The 16,462-nt window shown below is 45.2% G+C and overlaps 1 protein-coding gene and 1 long non-coding RNA gene across 2 annotated transcripts in view; one reads left to right on the top strand and one right to left on the bottom strand.

The window, feature by feature from the left end:
* Positions 1-8,103, bottom strand: part of TCEANC (transcription elongation factor A N-terminal and central domain containing) — a 24,106-nt gene extending 16,003 nt beyond the window's left edge. The window contains exons 1-3 of the mRNA XM_075539094.1: positions 8,046-8,103; positions 7,266-7,390; positions 4,338-4,516 (exon numbers count right to left, since the gene is read on the bottom strand). The gene's annotated coding sequence lies outside the window, so the exon portion shown is untranslated. The remainder of the gene's footprint in view (positions 1-4,337; positions 4,517-7,265; positions 7,391-8,045) is intronic.
* Positions 7,904-16,462, top strand: LOC142434370 (uncharacterized). The gene is made up of 3 exons (XR_012781145.1): positions 7,904-8,254; positions 10,054-10,110; positions 15,988-16,462. It is a non-coding gene; the product is annotated as an uncharacterized LOC142434370 (long non-coding RNA).

Below are 16,462 nucleotides of genomic sequence, written 5' to 3'. Positions count from 1 at the left end.
TGGGGAGGAAGAGAGAGTGGAGCACATCCTGGCTCACTAAGCCTTGAGGACGATATTCCCACTCAGCAGCCAATATACAGAGAAGACCATATGGCCAGCCCCACTAAGAGACACTACATCCCTCACTGATTCATAGCCCTACAGGGGACAACACTGGAGACACAGTGTGGAAATTGCGCCCTATCTGATACCACCACACCGAGGCAAAACACTAAGGGCATGGAACAGAACAGCAAGGGGAACAGAGCAACAAAGTCCCCAGGGAATACCAAAATTAGACTTTGGGGCCAGGGCGTGGCATCCCATCAGACGTGACCAGAAAACACTCCTAAAGACCAACAAACAGTCCTTGAACTAAATACAGGCTTTTCTTTTTGTTGTTGTTTTGTTGCTTTGTTTTGCTCTGTCTTGTTTTTGTGTATGTTATTATCTCTACAGGTCTGTCTAAATAAAATAGGCTGGATGAACAATCTGGAGGAGAAAACAACGGGACCGACAATTCCGTGGGGATATGGGAGAAGGGGAGGTGGGGGAAAGGGAAGTGGTGTTAACAAATCCAGGGACAAGGAAACAACAAGTGATCCAAATCAGTGGTGAGGTGGGTGTAGGGGCCTGGGAAGGCATGATCAAGGGTAATATAACCGAGAGGAATTACTGAAACCCACATGAAGGCTGAGCATGATATTGGGATCAGAGGAAACTAAAAGGAATTATAAGAAAGAACCAGGAGGCAAAGGACATTCATAGAGGTCTAAATAAAGACATGTATACATATAAATATATTTATATAAGAGGATAGGGAAATAGATATATGAGCATATATTTATAGGTTTAGTATTAAGGTAGCAAATGGACATTGGGCCTCCACTCAAGTACTCCCTCAATGCAAGAATACTTTGTTATATTGACTGGCATTCCATGCTGCTCATCTTCCCAACACAATCGCTGAAGACAAAGGGGGTGCATAAGCAAATGTGGTGAAGAAAGCTGATGGCGCCTGGCTAGCAAAAGATATAGCGTCTGGGGTCTTAAAGACTTGAAGGTAATAGTGGCCATCTAGCTCAGAAGCAACAAATCCCACATGGAAGAAGCACACCAGCCTGTGTTACCTTGAGGTGCTGAAGGGATCCGTTATCAGGCATCAAAGAACAAAAAAATCATATCATTGTGTACTCACCTTCCTGATACGATTGTGGACAAATGGGTACACAAGATTTTAACTGAGATTCAGTTTCTGAGATTGTAACTCTTCATGGGAGTAGAAAGCCCAGTTTTTCTCTGAGGAGCTCACTGATGGTTTTGAACCATTGACCTTTCAAGTAGCAGCCCAACTCTGAACTATTATACCACCAGGCTCCTGAACACAGGTGGGTAGGTACACAGAAAAAAGTTCTCTTCATGTACTGAAATACTAGTTACCCATAAAAAGAAATGAAGCAGTGATCTATGTAGCAACATGGGTGAGCCTTGAAAACAGCATGCTAAGTGAAAACAGTTTACAAACTTGGACAGTTGGGTTTTTTTCTTTTTAAAGTCGGCTTAGCACCCATTCAGTGGGCCCGTCCATTCATGAGGACCTTCGGCAGCTGTTTTTCTAATGATCCAGAATCAGCACTTGAGGTGATTCTTTTTTCCCCCTGTTGTTGAAGGTCCACCTTCAAAGAGTGACAACAGCAGAAGAGGTCACCCTAAGAATCCATGGTTCAATAACAGAACAGAAAGGACAGATCGAGAATAATAAGAATAAACACCTAAAATATAAGAAATACTCCAAAGCAAACCCATTCCCGTCGAGTTAATTCCTGACTCACAGGCTGTCATCTTTACGACCTGGTTGTGCTGTCAGGTAAGTGTTGGCGGCTAACCCACTAGTTGCTCCACACAAGGAAGACAAAGTTGTCTCTCCTCCCGAATGAGTTACAGAGCCTCGGACACCCTATGTAGGGTCACTATGGACCAGAATCCATTTGATAGTAATGGGTGTTTTTTTTTTGTTTCGTTGTTAATCTTAACAAAACAGACGGCCTCATCTTTCTCCCATTGGAGCAGCTGGTGGACTCAAACTGGCTACCTTTCAGTTAGCGGCCAAACGCTTAACCACTGTGCCATCAGGGCTCCTTAATGCTAAATAAGACTCCTCAATTGTTTACCCTTGATCTCACACTGTCCTGTCATGAGGATATGTCAACCTGAAAAGTTTTCTCAAAGCGAGTCTCTCTTTTTTATGTCCATCCTGCCTGTATGACTAGCAGGATTGGGCATTCCGGTTGTTATAGAGGCAGTTAATACAAGACAGGTGTGGCATACCCGAGCAGACGGTATGTAATATTTAACTCGGGATAGAATTTCAAGGGCACTTGAAGGGGACTTGAAACTGTAGCTGCAGGACTTCCGTAGAGTGAAAGCAGCAGCCTGTGTCAGCAAACCTTTTTCCTTGCTTACCCAAATCTACAGCCGTGGATGCATACACATGGGCGGCGAACCCAGGGACATTGAGCCCTTCCTGTGTCCTTGGATTTCTCTCACCTCTGAATTTTTAGCAGCACTTAAATCCTGTCACCTGCTCTGCTTCCCGTGGGGGCTTCTAATATGACTCTGAAACTTTTTATAGCCCAGGGGTCGGGTGAGGGGATAGAGTAAAATGGATGAGGATACACATTTGGAGAAAAAAAAGACCATTAAAAGACAAAGTAAATTGTGTGTCCAACTTCAAGTTCTACATCCTGTATTCCACACACATTCTATAGTTAGTATGTGCTAGAGAGGACCTGATGGCGCAATGGTGCATGTATTGGGCTGCTCACTACCAGGTTAGCACTTTGAGCTCACCAGCTGCTCCTCAGAAGAAAGTTGAGGCTATACTGCTCCTATAAAAATATCCTGCCCCCCTTGGAAATCCTATATAGGGTCACTGTGGGTAGACATAAACGCCACAGCAGTGAGTTGTAAACTCAACAGCAGTGAGTATGTGCTAGAGGTTAAGGAGCCTTGGTGGACCTGTGGGTTAGGTGCTGGACTGCTAACCACAAAGTAAGTGGTTAAAACCCACATGCTGCTCTGGAGCAGAAAAATGAGGCTATCTGTTCCTGTAAAAAATTCCAATCTCGGACACCCTATATTAGTTAGGATCCCAATGAGTGGGAACTGACTCACCAGCAGTGGGTTCAGATTTATGTGCTAGAGGCTATCACCCCATCTCTCCAGTGCCTGTCCTGTTTGTTGTCATGATGTTGGGAGTGATACCACTGATATCTCCAAGACCAGCAGGGTCACTCATGATGGATCAGTTTCAGGAGGCTTCCAGATTGTGACTAGGAAAAGGCCTGGCAAGCTACTTCCAAAACTTTGCCTGTGCAAACCTGACTGATCCCAAGAGAATAGTCTGATCTAGTGCTGAAGATGAGTCCTCTCAGCCTGGCTGGATTGAGGAGGGGGGACTCACAGTGGCTGTAATAAATGGGCTTGATGATCCTAAGATCAGGACAGTGACACAGGTCCCGGCAATGCTGCCTTCTGGTGGACGTGGGGTTTCCAGGAGCCCGAGCTTGGACTCCCTGACAACGAACAAGGGGCTAAGTGCAGAGACAGATGGTCTCCACAGTCAGGAGTGGCCAGCTCAGCGGAAGGACTCCTGATGCGTAGTGGGCCATGAACAACACAGGTGGTGTTCCCACAAAGATCACCCTGGTTGCTAGGTGAAATACAGAGGACGAGGGTCCCAAAGCATGCCCTCCATCATCTGGCCAGCTGCTTTCCCTCTGGGTCAGGGCAGTTTGTTAGAGGAGCACACTCTGGCATGCACGTCAGCAAAATGCTCCCTCATCTCTCGGCTGAAAGCCCCTGCGGGGTTTCCCTCCACCTCAGGTTAGTTGAGCCAACCCCAAAGAGAGGCGGAGGGCCCCACCCATTTCCCAGGTCTCTGTCTTGGTGTGGGTAGCTCCACGGCCTGGCCTAGCTCTTGCCATTAGTGGGTCTTACCCGTGAGGCTGAGGAAATGAAACAGAAAGCCCAAGCCCCAAAAGATCAAACACACTTGGATCTGAGGGGAAGGCTCAGCAGTGTTCAAGTTCTCCAGGTGATTCAAGTTTCACCTCCAGTGGACGCCACTGCTCTGCGAAAGTACACAACACACACACAGACACACACACACACATTCTCACAACTGCCCTTCTCTAGCACGGCTCCATTCCTGCTCCTGGACTCTGTCCAGCAACGATTTCAGAACACATGACCAGACCCCACTGCACAGAACGGTCTTACAACAGGTGGCTCTCGCTGTCTGAAGTAAAATGATGTACCCCATTCCCGAACCTCATCCCCATAAGAAATTTTCTTACCTTTTAAGTCAAATGCTGGGCTGCTAAGTGCAAGGTTGGTGGTTTCAACCCATCAGCTGCTCAGCAGGACAATGAGAAGGTAGCCTGCTCTGTAAGACTGCAGCCCAGGACACCCACAAGGGCAGGTCTATCCTGTCCTATAGGGTCGCTGAGTCGGCATCGATTCGACAGCAGTGGATCTGAAAAAGAGTGGAAGGCACTGCACATTTCTTGAGCAACTGCACCACACACACTCCCATTGAATCATCTCCCCCTCAACATATGTCTGAGACCTACAGCCTCCTACTATCCTCATTCACTGTCATCGAGTCAGTTCTGACTCTTGGTGACCCTATAGGACAGGGTAGAACTGATCCTGTGAGTTTTGGAGACTTGAATTCTTTACCATAGAAAGCCTCAAGTTTCTCCTCCAGAGTATCTGGTGGTTTTGAGCTGTTGATCTTGCAGTTAGCAGTCCAATGTGTAGCCACTATGCCAACAGGACTCCTCCTACCTTCCTAGAGCCCAGGAAATCAGTCAAAACCATTTAGTGCTGCACATATGGCGTGTTTTTTCATGGTGCTGATTACATTTGTTTCCGTTAATGTGCGTGGCTGCTAACCAAAAGGTTGGAGGTTTGAGTCCACTCAGAGTCATTTCAGAATTGCTTGCTTATCAACTTCTGAAAAGTCAGCTAAGGAAAAACTTACAGAGCACAGTTCTCCTCTGACCCAAGTGGGGCAACAGGAGTCGGCGTCCCCTTGATGGCTGCTGGTGGTTTGCTGTTTTCACCATGTTTTATTATTGCATGTTTGTCTTCCCCTGATGGTTGTGGTGGCATAGTGGTTACACATTATACTAACCACAAGGTCAGCAGATTGAAACCACCAGCTGCAATATGGCAGAAAGTGAAGGCTTTCTACTCCTTTACAGAGTTACGGTCTCAGAAACCCACAGGGGCCGTTCTAACTGGTCTGTAGGGTCGCCACGAGTCACAATTGATGGCGGTGAGTTTTAAAGGGAATCTTTCTCTCAAGGCTGTAGGAACTACAAGAGAAGAATCTCCTCTATGGCCAGTGCTTCCTTTGCCTCAAAATTATTTCTGTGAAAAGCATCTAGATGCTGTCCTCTCTGCTTGCCAGCCTCACGCCTTTCAGCCCTGCCAGCTTGAACTTCTCCGGGCAGTTCACCTTGTGCCTACTGCTCTCCTGGGAGATTAGCTCCAGCTCAATTCTAGTCACAAACTCAGGCAGTCATGCAGCCAAGCCCTCTAGGGATAAAGAGAGTCAGGAAGGGAGCACTCTCAGAAGTGAGGGGTGCTGAGCAGCCCCCCTTCTTGGACAGGCTTTTGACCATGCTCTACCTCAATTTCTTCATCTACAAGAGGAAATTCCACTTCCTAGGAGAAATGTGAGACTTCAGTGAGACAGTCCTTATAAAGTGCTTAGAACTGTGCCTGGCATTCAGAAAGCTAACAAACCAACAGAAGGAGTTGCCATGGAGCTGATTTGGACTGCGAGCGACCTTATGAGATAGAGGTGAACTGCCCCAGAGGGTTTCCAAGGCAGGTGGACTTCTCTTTCCCATCAGGTGCTTCTAAGTAGGTTTACACTGCTGACTTTTCAGGTAGCAGCCAAACACTTAGCCACAGTGCCAGCAGGGTTCCTTCTGACAAGTCCATGAGTCTACGATGGTAACACTTAAAACATATCTACTGTATCAGACACTCTTTTGCATCAAGGACCGGCAAGCCTTTTTAGTATAAGGAGTCCTTGATAGCGCTGTCAGGTAAGTGTTGGACTGTTAACTACAAGGTCAGTGGTTCAAACTCACCAGCTTCTCTGAGGAAGAAAAGGCTCTCTGCTATGGTGAAGATTTACAAAACCCAGGAACCCAACAAAGGGTTGCTATGCGTCAGAATGGATTCAACGGCAGTAGGTACATGACATGGTCAGTGAGTAACTATTTAAGGTTTTGTGGGCCAAATCATTTCTGTATAGACTATACAACTCCATTCTTCTTGTAGAATGGCAAGCACAATGGCCATACTCAGTCCGTAGACCAACGAGAGGGGCTGGTTTCCAATAGAACTCCACTATTATAAACAACAAGCAGCTCGAGTGGAGCAGTGGTTACACATTGGGCTGTGAACCACAAGATCCACAGTTTGAAACCACCAGCTGCTCCAAGGAAGAAAGATGAGGCTTTCTACTCCTGTAATCTCATAGGGGGGCAGTTCTATAGGGTTGCTATAAGTTGGTATTGTCTTGATGGCTGGGAGTTTGTTTATTTTTTTACCTTTTATTTAAAATTTTTTTAAACGTTTTATTAGGGGCTCAAACAACTCTTATCACAATCCATACATACATCAATTTTGTAAAGCTCATCTGTACATTCATTGCCCTCATCATTTTCAAAGCATTTGCTCTCCACTTAAGCCCTTGGCATCAGGTCCTCTTTTTTCCCCCTCCCTCCCCGCTGCCCCCTCCCTCATGAGCCCTTGATAATTTATAAATTATTATTTTGTCATATCTTGCCCTGTCCGACATCTCCCTTCACCCCTTTTCTGTTGTCCGTCCCCCAGGGAGGAGGTCACATGTAGATCCTTGTAATTGGTTCCCTCTTTCCAACCCACCCTCCCTCTACCTTCCCAGTATCGCCACTTTGTTTATTTGTAAATAGAAACAGAAGGCTGGATTCGTTCCCCAAGTCATAGTTTGATGTCTTCTTTTCAGGGCAGTGCTGTCCAACCAATATAAGGAGACCCACGCAAATCACTTACCACTTCTGGCAGCCACATAACAGAAGACAAGCCACCAGGTGAAGTTATTTCATTTTACAGTGCACCCAAATATTGTTCTCTCCACATGCAATCAATAAACAAATTATTGGGCTATTGCACATGCATTTTCTTTCAAATTCTCAAAAGTTCATTGCTTTTACACTTACCATACAATCACAAAACCAACCGGCTGCCGTTGAGACGATTTCGGTTCATAGTGACCCTACATAGGGTTTTCGTGGCTGTAAACCTTTACCGGGGCATCCAGCCTCATCTGTCTCCCAAGGAGCGGCTGTGGGGTTTGAACAGCAATCCTTGTGGTGAGCTGCTCACCCGCTTACCCGATAGCACATCTAATTCTGACTTGCCACAATGTGGGAGGTAGCGGATACCCTATTGGACAACACGGTCTATACTAATAAAGATGCATTTTACTAGTAAAGATTATTGGCCACACACTTATACGCCGAGCTTCTGAAGACACACCAACAATCGTTTAGATAGTGTCCATAAAAGCAGGTCCTTGTTGAATGAATCCAAATAAAAGTTGATGAGTTTCAAGGAACTGCCTAAACCCAGCAAGGGAAAGGTCGAATTGAGAGGGGCTTTCTAAGCTGCTTACAGGTCACCAGCAACCTAATTAGAGATCGAAAGGGAACTGCAAGTCTCTAGCCCTTTCCCACTTAGCTTTTCATGTGGGGGGCGGGGGCGGGGGAGAGAAATGAGGAAATACTGGAAGAGGCATTCGTTTTGCGGACGGCACTAGGACTCTTTCTCGCGGGTACGAACCGGATCGGACCAACCCAAGAGCCAGATCAAGGCCGGCTTTGGGTTCCAGTGGGTGGGGTTCAAGCAACGGTGGCTTGCTGGAACCTCGAGGGGCTGTCCCAGAAAACCGGAAAACCAGCGTCTGATCTAGGACCCAGCAAGCCTGGGGAATAGCTCACCGAGAAGTGCAAGTCGGAAGACAAGCAGAGGTCCCGACGTTCAGTAAGAACTTCCGGCTTTCCGGAGGAAGGGACGGGGCATCAAGAAACCAACCAATCCAAATCCGAGGAGCAGAAGACTCGCGCATGCGTGCTAAGGAATTGGCAGTCCGACAGCGCGCTGAACCGCTGAGGTGGATTTACCTCAGCACCAGCAGTTGCCACTCTTGGTGAGTTTTAAGGACGTAGGAACCCTCATTTAATTTGATTTTATTTTACAGAAAATGTGCTGATACATTTTAAAGCTGACCCTTTCTCCTTTCAGTCGAGACAGAACGATATAATCTCGGACAAGTCTCAATTTAATTCACCTTCTGTGAGTTTATTTTACTGTGGTGACTTGTACAGTTGCTGGGACGCTGGAAGCGATATCACCAGTTTTAGTTATCCCGAGGGCCCGTTTCGGGGGATAGGTCGACTAGGAAGAAAGATCTGGCAATTGACTTCTGAAAATTCTCACACACAAAAAGCCCCCAACAAAACAAAATTAAAAAACCCAAACTCGTTGCTATCCAGTCGATGCTGACTCAGCGACGCTTTGTGGGTTACGGAGTCTAACAGCTTACAGGAGTAAAAAGCCCCGTCTTTCTCCCACAGAGCTGCTGCTGGTTTCAAACTGCCGACCATCTGAAAATTAGCCAAACGCAATCTAATGGCTGGCAAAGCGTTCAGTTTTCCTGAGGGGGCTACAGAACTTATCAACAGTTTTCATTCTTTCTGTGAGTTGGTGCCGACTCGATGCAATTAACAGCATCAGCAGCATGAATCAGTCACAGTGAACTTTTAGTAGATATTTAGTAGAAAATTAGTGTGTATCCTGGACAACATCTGTGCACGTGATTTTCCCCACAAATGCTCAGTACAACCCAAGTGATGGAATCGAGACTGTGGCAGCCTGCGCTGCTGATCCCTTCCTTTATAGTAATTTGGGGAAAGAATCCCTGAGGTAGATTTTTCTCAGGATTAGATGCTGTCAGGAAGTAGTGTGATTCTAGAGTCATAGAAACTGTTTTTTTTAATGATTGATGGCGAGAAACACAACCAAATGTACATCCAGTCACAATTTCTACATGAACAGCTCTTTGCCATCGGTTACATACCATCGCTACTCAGATTGTTTCCTGGCCATTAATTGTTATACATTGGACTCCTAATCACAGGAACTGCAGTTTGAGCCCATGAGACAGACGCGACTTTCTCCTGCTGTAGAGTTACAGGAGCAGCTTTAACCTGCCCGATAGAGTTCCTGTCAGTCACAATCCACTTGATGGCAGTGAGTTTGGGATTGAGAGTTTGACTCCTGTAAGGAGTTACAGACTTAGAAACCCACAAAGGCAGTCCTACCCCATCCTATAGAATCAACTAGAGGGCAGTAGGAGGTGGCCTCCTTACAAAGTCTCATCGGTGCTTTAGTTGGCACTATTGTCAGTTTACGCTCATAGAGACATTTCGTAATCGACAGGGCTCAATGGATCCAGTAAGTCTGGTTTCCATATGCCTCTAAATTTCTGTCCCATGGTTTCCCTCCTTTTGATGAAGACCTAACTATCAGGTCCTACATAAAAAAGAATAACCTAATCTTCAGAGCAGGGCAGAGTAAACTAAAACTCAAGCCTTAACTGGTAAAGCAGTAGTACCCGGTGCTGTATTGGCCAGGAGAGGACAGTGTTTGGCCATTGCGTTCTGAACAAGCTTCCTGCTATTTATTGCCTGTATTCCAAGGCGCTCTAGGATCATAGTGGGTTCTGAGTTGGGTCACTCCACAGGGGAAAGATGAGGCTTCCTGCTTCCATAAAGATTGACCACCTCAGAAACCCAGAGGAGCAATTCTCCTCTGTCCTATAGAGTCACTTGGAGTCAAAACCCACTTGATGTTATTCAAAGGCAATTACAGAAGAGTCATGCTTGTGTGTTGATCCTTCATAAATAGAGAATGTCTGATATTGGTGAAATTATTTGTGTTCATTAGGAGAATACCAAGGCTCACCTGCGAGCTCCAGCCAGTTCGTAGCCACAACTAGGCCCTGTGAGTACCTGGCCAGCTCATAGCTGTCAGCTCTTTTTCTCTTCTTTGAAAACATGGTAGGCTTAAAATATTTACAACTTTAAGCTTCAAAGTAATTTTCTCTCAAGGATTATATATTGATATTTGCCTTATTAGCAGTTGTCTTCTCTTCCCATCACTGGTTTCCTGCTTCCTTTTCCGAGTACTCCTGGCTCCTCTTAGAAACATTCATTTACAAATACAAAGGAGGTACAAGTCTTCATAGCAACAATCTCTAGTTTGAACAAGTGGCCCAGGAGGAATACTTCTTTGGTTATAAGATTAGGAACACTTCACTCTTGAAATAACTAAGATTGTCAAAATAATTGTAGCCAACTGATGCTGTCCAATTTCTCTAATTTGTCTTTGGCTGGTTGAGGGCTTGGTGTCATATAACAATCATAATGTTGCTATGAGTCAGTATTGTTTTAACAATCCATTGTTATAACAAGAGCAGTGTTTTAACAATCCATTGTTATAAAAACAATATCCTAGAGCATTACCCCTATGTTTTCTTCTAAGAGTTAAATAGCTTTAATCCTCACATTTCACATTCATTTTTGTGTATGGTGTGAAGCATGGGTCCAACATTATTTTGTTACAAGTGGAAATCCAGTTGGCTCAAGTACCATGTATTTGAAAAGTTGGGCAGTTGGCAGGCATTTTATCCTATTTTTTGTGTCTGCTGAATGAAAAAAATAGAAATTAGTTAAAAGTGCAAAAAATAAATCAGTTTTCCGCTGGTGAGATGGGAAAAGAAAACATTTCATTTAAAAGGCAAACTGTCCCAGTGGTCGTTGGGGGCAGGATCACCCCTGGGTGCCTGTGGGGTGGCGAAAAAAATAAAGAGCAAACTGTCATTACTGTCTAGTCACAATGGACTATTGACATTTAGATGAATTATAATTTAAAAGTCAGTTCCTCCATCACACCTAGCCACTGGTACCTTCTCCATAGTTAGGAGAAGTTAGTCTAGGGTCCTGGCTACAGCATTACTAAAGACAGCAGCAGACATACCATATATACTCGTGTATAAACTGAGCTTTTCAGCACATTAAAAAAAATCATTTTATTGGGGGCTCGTACCATTCTTTTCACTATCCATACATATATCCATTGTGTCAAGCGCATATGTACATTTGTTGTCATCATCATTCTCAAAACATTTGCCGTCCACTTAAACCCTTAATATCAGCTGCTCGTTTTCCCCCTCCTTCCCACTCCCCCCTCCTCATGAACCCTTCATAATTCATAAATTGTTATTATTTTGTCATATGTTACACTGTCCGACGTCTCCCCCTGCTCTCTTTTCTGCTGTCCATCCACCAAGGAGGAGGCTGTACAGATTCTTGTAATCATTTCCCCCTTTCTATCCCACGTTCCCTCGACCCTCCAGGCATCGCCACTCTCACATAGGTCCTGGAGGAGTCATCTGTCCTGGACATTTTTAATGCAGTTTTTGTGGTAAAGTTAGGTGCCTTGGCTGATTTTGGGCCGGCTTATACTCAAGTATATCCTGCTTATACTTGAGTATATGTGGTAGCTTCTGTTTACAAAGCTTACTCTACCCTGTCCTCCTGAAGCTGGTTCCTGGCCCATTGGAGTTATCGGCACCAACCAGAAAGATATGTGGGATTCATCATGTGCACAAAATTTATAGATGCCCCAAAGAAATAAATACTCTGGAATTTCCTTTGTCTTCTCTCTGTTGCCTCTTACCCCTGCTCACTATCTGAAACACCTGCGGCTATTTCTCAGGAAAATTTTCCCAGCTGGGACTCTTTCTGCTGTCCCTTTCCTTACAAATTTTTGGTTGTTTTTGGGGGCAACAGAAGTGGCAGACAGCTGCTGCAGCTGGAGGAACTGTTAACTTTTCCTCAACTGATCTGACAGTAGTTTGCTAGTGGGTCTATATTGAAACTTGTTTCTCTCTTCTTTCCTATAATCACAGTTCTTGTGGCCTCTACACCTTTTGAGTTAGCCATTTCTCTGGCTTTAGACAAAGGGCCAGCTCTCGTCTTTCTCTATGCGGCTATCCTAAGCTTCCATTTCATTTCCTTTAATTTCCTGCTCCCTATACACCTCACCTCCCTCAATAAACCTATTAATTAAAAGTCTTGCTCTGTCTCTTGTCTGAACGACCTTACATTTTTTTGGTGGCCCTTGCGGGTAGGCTGTCTAGGCTAGGACTAGGGTGGCACTTTCCCTTTCTCCAGTCATTAAAGTCCCCAGCAGCCTTCCCAGACCCCTTAGAATGAACCTAGAGAAGAGATGTGGATAGCTACACAACAGAGAGGTGATGAAGTACATGTCCCAAACTGAGATAAACCCATGGGCCACAATGCAGTCTCCAGATGAGACCCCAATTGGAATTTTCAGACAGGTGATACGGTTTTGTGTTTCACTGAGGGTTTGCAGAAAGCTGCAAACAAGGCAGTCAATTCTGACTAAATTCAGGAAATCATTCAGGAACCAAATGAAAATCCTGCCAAATTTCTGTCATGTCTTTCAGAAGGTTTACTTAACCGTAACCAAGGAAGACCCTACTACACTAGAAGGCATCATTGTACTTCACTCAAACTTCATCTCACAATCAGCTCCAGACATTAAAAGAAACCGTAAAAGATAAAACAGTGGCCCCCAAACTTCACAGCAACATCCTCTCAATGCAACATTCAAAGTTTTCAACAATAGGGAGGATCAGGAAAAGTTATACAAGCTGCCAAGAGATAAGGCTAAGCTAGCAAGTGCCATCCAGGGCAGAGTGGGTGTATCTAAACCAGCTATTGGGCTTTGCACACGTGTGCCACCAGGACCCTCCTTCAAATGCTCCCAAACGGGCCATTGGGCAAATGTAGGCCTTACTTCGCAACCTCCAAGAAGGCCGTGTCCACGCTGCAAACAGGTCACTGGGGAAATAACTACCTCACTCGACAGAGAGCAGCAGGTGGGATAGTTTATTCCACTAGACCAACAGAGCAACCAGCTCAAGACACTTCGGTGTCAGAACTGCTTGGCTTGAGCCCAGGGTAACTTAAAGGATGCCTTCGATACTATCCCACTTGATGAAAGGTCCCAAGACCTCTTCGCCTTTACCTAGACAGACCCCAATACCTTACGTTCTCAACAGCTGTGCTGGGTGGTTTTGCCCACGGTTATTTAAGTAGCAGCCACTTATTTAGCCAAGCCCTAGTGACCAACCTCCTGTCCCTAAACCTTTCCCCACAACTTCCTTTTCCACCATGTGGATGACCTGCTATGTAGTCCCTCCCAGATTCCCCAGATCACACCAATGTTCTTTCAAACTTCCTAACAAATAAGGGGTACCCAGTGCCCCCCAGCTTTCTCTCCCCTCTGTTATCTGTCTGGGACTCTGACTCACAAAGAACTCCAGAGAGATTACAATAGACAGAAAGCAGCTTCTTGCTCAACTCCCAACTCCCTCTTCAAAAACGGAAATTCTCTCCTTTCTGGCCCTTGCAGGCCATTTCAGCCTGTGGATTCCTAATTTTTGGGTGTTAGCCAAACCTCTCTATGAAGCGGCTACGGGGCAACTCACTGAACCTTTAGATCCGAAAGCATCCATTGATTAAACCATACAAAAACACTTCAATCTGCCCTGCTATCAGCTCCTGGTCTTTCTCTCCCTAATCTAACCCTCCCCTTCATTCTATATGTACATGAAACTCGTGGTATGGCTATGAGAGTCCTAGGCCAGGAAATAGTACTCTATAGCTCCAGTAGCCTATTTAAACAGACCCACTGTACAGGGATGGGTTCATGCTTATGGGCCATGGCAGCAGCTGGTCTCACGCAAGAAAGCTCAAAATTACTTTGCCCAGGGAACCTGTATTCAATCCCTTGATCGCTTATGGGACCTACTCTCCCACCGTACACTGTCAGTCCTCACACCTTCTCATCTACAACTATTTCATCTCACCTTTATTGAGAGTTCATATTTTACATTCCAGTCCTGCCCAACACTAGATCCAGCTGCACTAATTCCTATTTCTTCATCAACACTCCTGCACTGAAACCCTTGATCTGTTTGCCATTCCACTGCCTCACATCTCTGCCTCACCCTTACCCAATCGACATTACACTCGGTTCCTAGATGGCAGTTCAATGCTCATCTCTAAGGCTGTATATCAAGCTGGCTGGGCTAGAGTTCGTTCCTCAGGGACTGTCGAGGCATGCCCCTTTCCCAGCAACACTGCCTCTCAAAAAGCAGAGGTTATTGCTGTGACACGAGCCTTAACCTTAGCCGAAGACAAAAGTGTAAGTATTCATACAGACTCAAAATATTATTTTCTTATTTTATATTCTCACACCACTGTATGGCAGGAAAGAGGATATCTGACGACCAAAGCAGGGCCAATTACTAATGGCAACCAAATTCTACAGCTTTCACAGGCTGCTCCACTTCCATGACAGGCAGCTGTTCTTCACTGCAAGGGACACCAACATTCCAGTGATCCCATAGCAATAGGAAACAACAACGCAGACACTGAAGGCAAAAAAGCCGCCTTACAGACCACACGCAATTTACAACTAGTAGCCATCCCTCCTATCTGCCCTCAACACTCTCCTGTAGAGAAACAGGACTTCCTTTCTAAAGGGGCTCAATTCAAAAATGGATGAATCATGAGGGAAGGCTGATATATCTTACCAGACACAGGCACTGTACATCCTAACTCATGTGCATAGCACTCTGCATGTGGGGTACCGTCCTCTTTTGCAACTAATAAAACCCCTCTTTTCTCACCCATGCACATTCACGTTGATCCAACAGTTCACACAAGGATGTACTATTTGTTCCATGACATCATCTCAGGGAGGAATTCATCCCCGCTCATTTCAGGCCCCCCAGGCTAGAGGACAAGACTGACAAAATCGATTTCACACACACACACACACACACACACACACACACACACACACACACGCCTCTTCCTAAAAAGGTCAATTACTTGCTCACAGTGGTTTGACTCTTTCTCAGGATGGGTATTTCCTTCTACCTCAGAAGCGGGCAACACAAGTCATCCAGGTGCTCATAGATGAAATCATTTGTCGTTTTAGTTTTCCAGACTCTCTACAACCAGACAGTGGCCCAGCCTTCATCTCACAAGGAACCCAGCTTATAGTTCAGACTTTCAATGTAAAATGGGATCTACACATACCTTACCACCCTCACTCATCAGGAAAAATAGAAAAGACTGACCACATCCTTAAATCTCCCTTGTCCAGACTGTCTCTCAAACTTCACCTGCCCTGAACTCAGCTCTTACCACTTTCCATTTTGTGTATAAGAGCCACGCCGTGCAAATCTCTTCTCAATCCATTCGAGTTAATGTACAGTGGCCCTTTTAGGAAACTTTCTTTCTTTATCACCTCCATTAGGGGACTATATCCCTATCCTGAACCGCGTCAGACATAGTCTTAGGACACAAGCAAACATTCACTTACCTCAACCCTATCCCACTGAAGAGGTACATTTTTCAGTCTCCCCAAGGCAACAAGTATTATGAAAGTCAAGACAGCTTGATCCCCTAGCACCTAAATTGGAAAGACAATACACAGTCCTCCTAATTACTCCCACAGCAGTAAAACTGTCAGGAAAACCCTCCTGGTATCACCCTTTTTAAAAAAACATCATTTTTATTGGGAGCTCATACAACTCTTATCACAATCCATACACACATCAATTGGTATCACCTTTCTTTGATCTAACCTTGCCCTCCTCAACTTCCATCCTCCTCGTCTAATCAATCTAATAAGAAATTTAACCAATCTGTGAATTCCTATTCCTCTCAGCTACTAGGGCCAACAAAAATCAAATAAGCTTGTGAACTTTTTCAGATTCCGGACAATAGAGATGTCAGCTCTTCTGCAGTGCCGGTTTCAGAGCTTCCTGGAATGTGCATTGGAAGACAGCTCCTGGTTCCATCCTCCTGACAACACGTACGAGGCATTTTGGGAGTGGATAGAAGACCTGTGGCTTCAGGGTGCATTCATGATGTTTACTTCTGAGGAAATCGAATTTTTCTCATTCCTATTACTCTGTTGCCTTGCCGCACCACCTATGGCATCAGAAATCCCATTGTGTTAGCCAGTCCAATGAGTTTCTCTTCTGATGTAATCTCTGGAGACCCCCATTTCCTCCATGATATTGCACCGCCTATGACACCAGAAACCCCATTGTGTAAGCCAATCCAATGAGTTTCTCTTCTGATGATGTAATCTCCGGGGACCTGTTTACTCCATGATATTTCATGTGTGGGTCCTGCTGATCCTAGGACCTTTCAGTTAAATATATCTATATTTCTATATTTCA

Source organism: Tenrec ecaudatus, chromosome X, assembly GCF_050624435.1.
Source record: "Tenrec ecaudatus isolate mTenEca1 chromosome X, mTenEca1.hap1, whole genome shotgun sequence".
Taxonomy (NCBI): domain Eukaryota; kingdom Metazoa; phylum Chordata; class Mammalia; order Afrosoricida; family Tenrecidae; genus Tenrec; species Tenrec ecaudatus.
The sequence above is the reverse complement of the archived record's forward strand: the minus strand, read 5'-3'. Positions and strand labels throughout refer to the sequence as shown.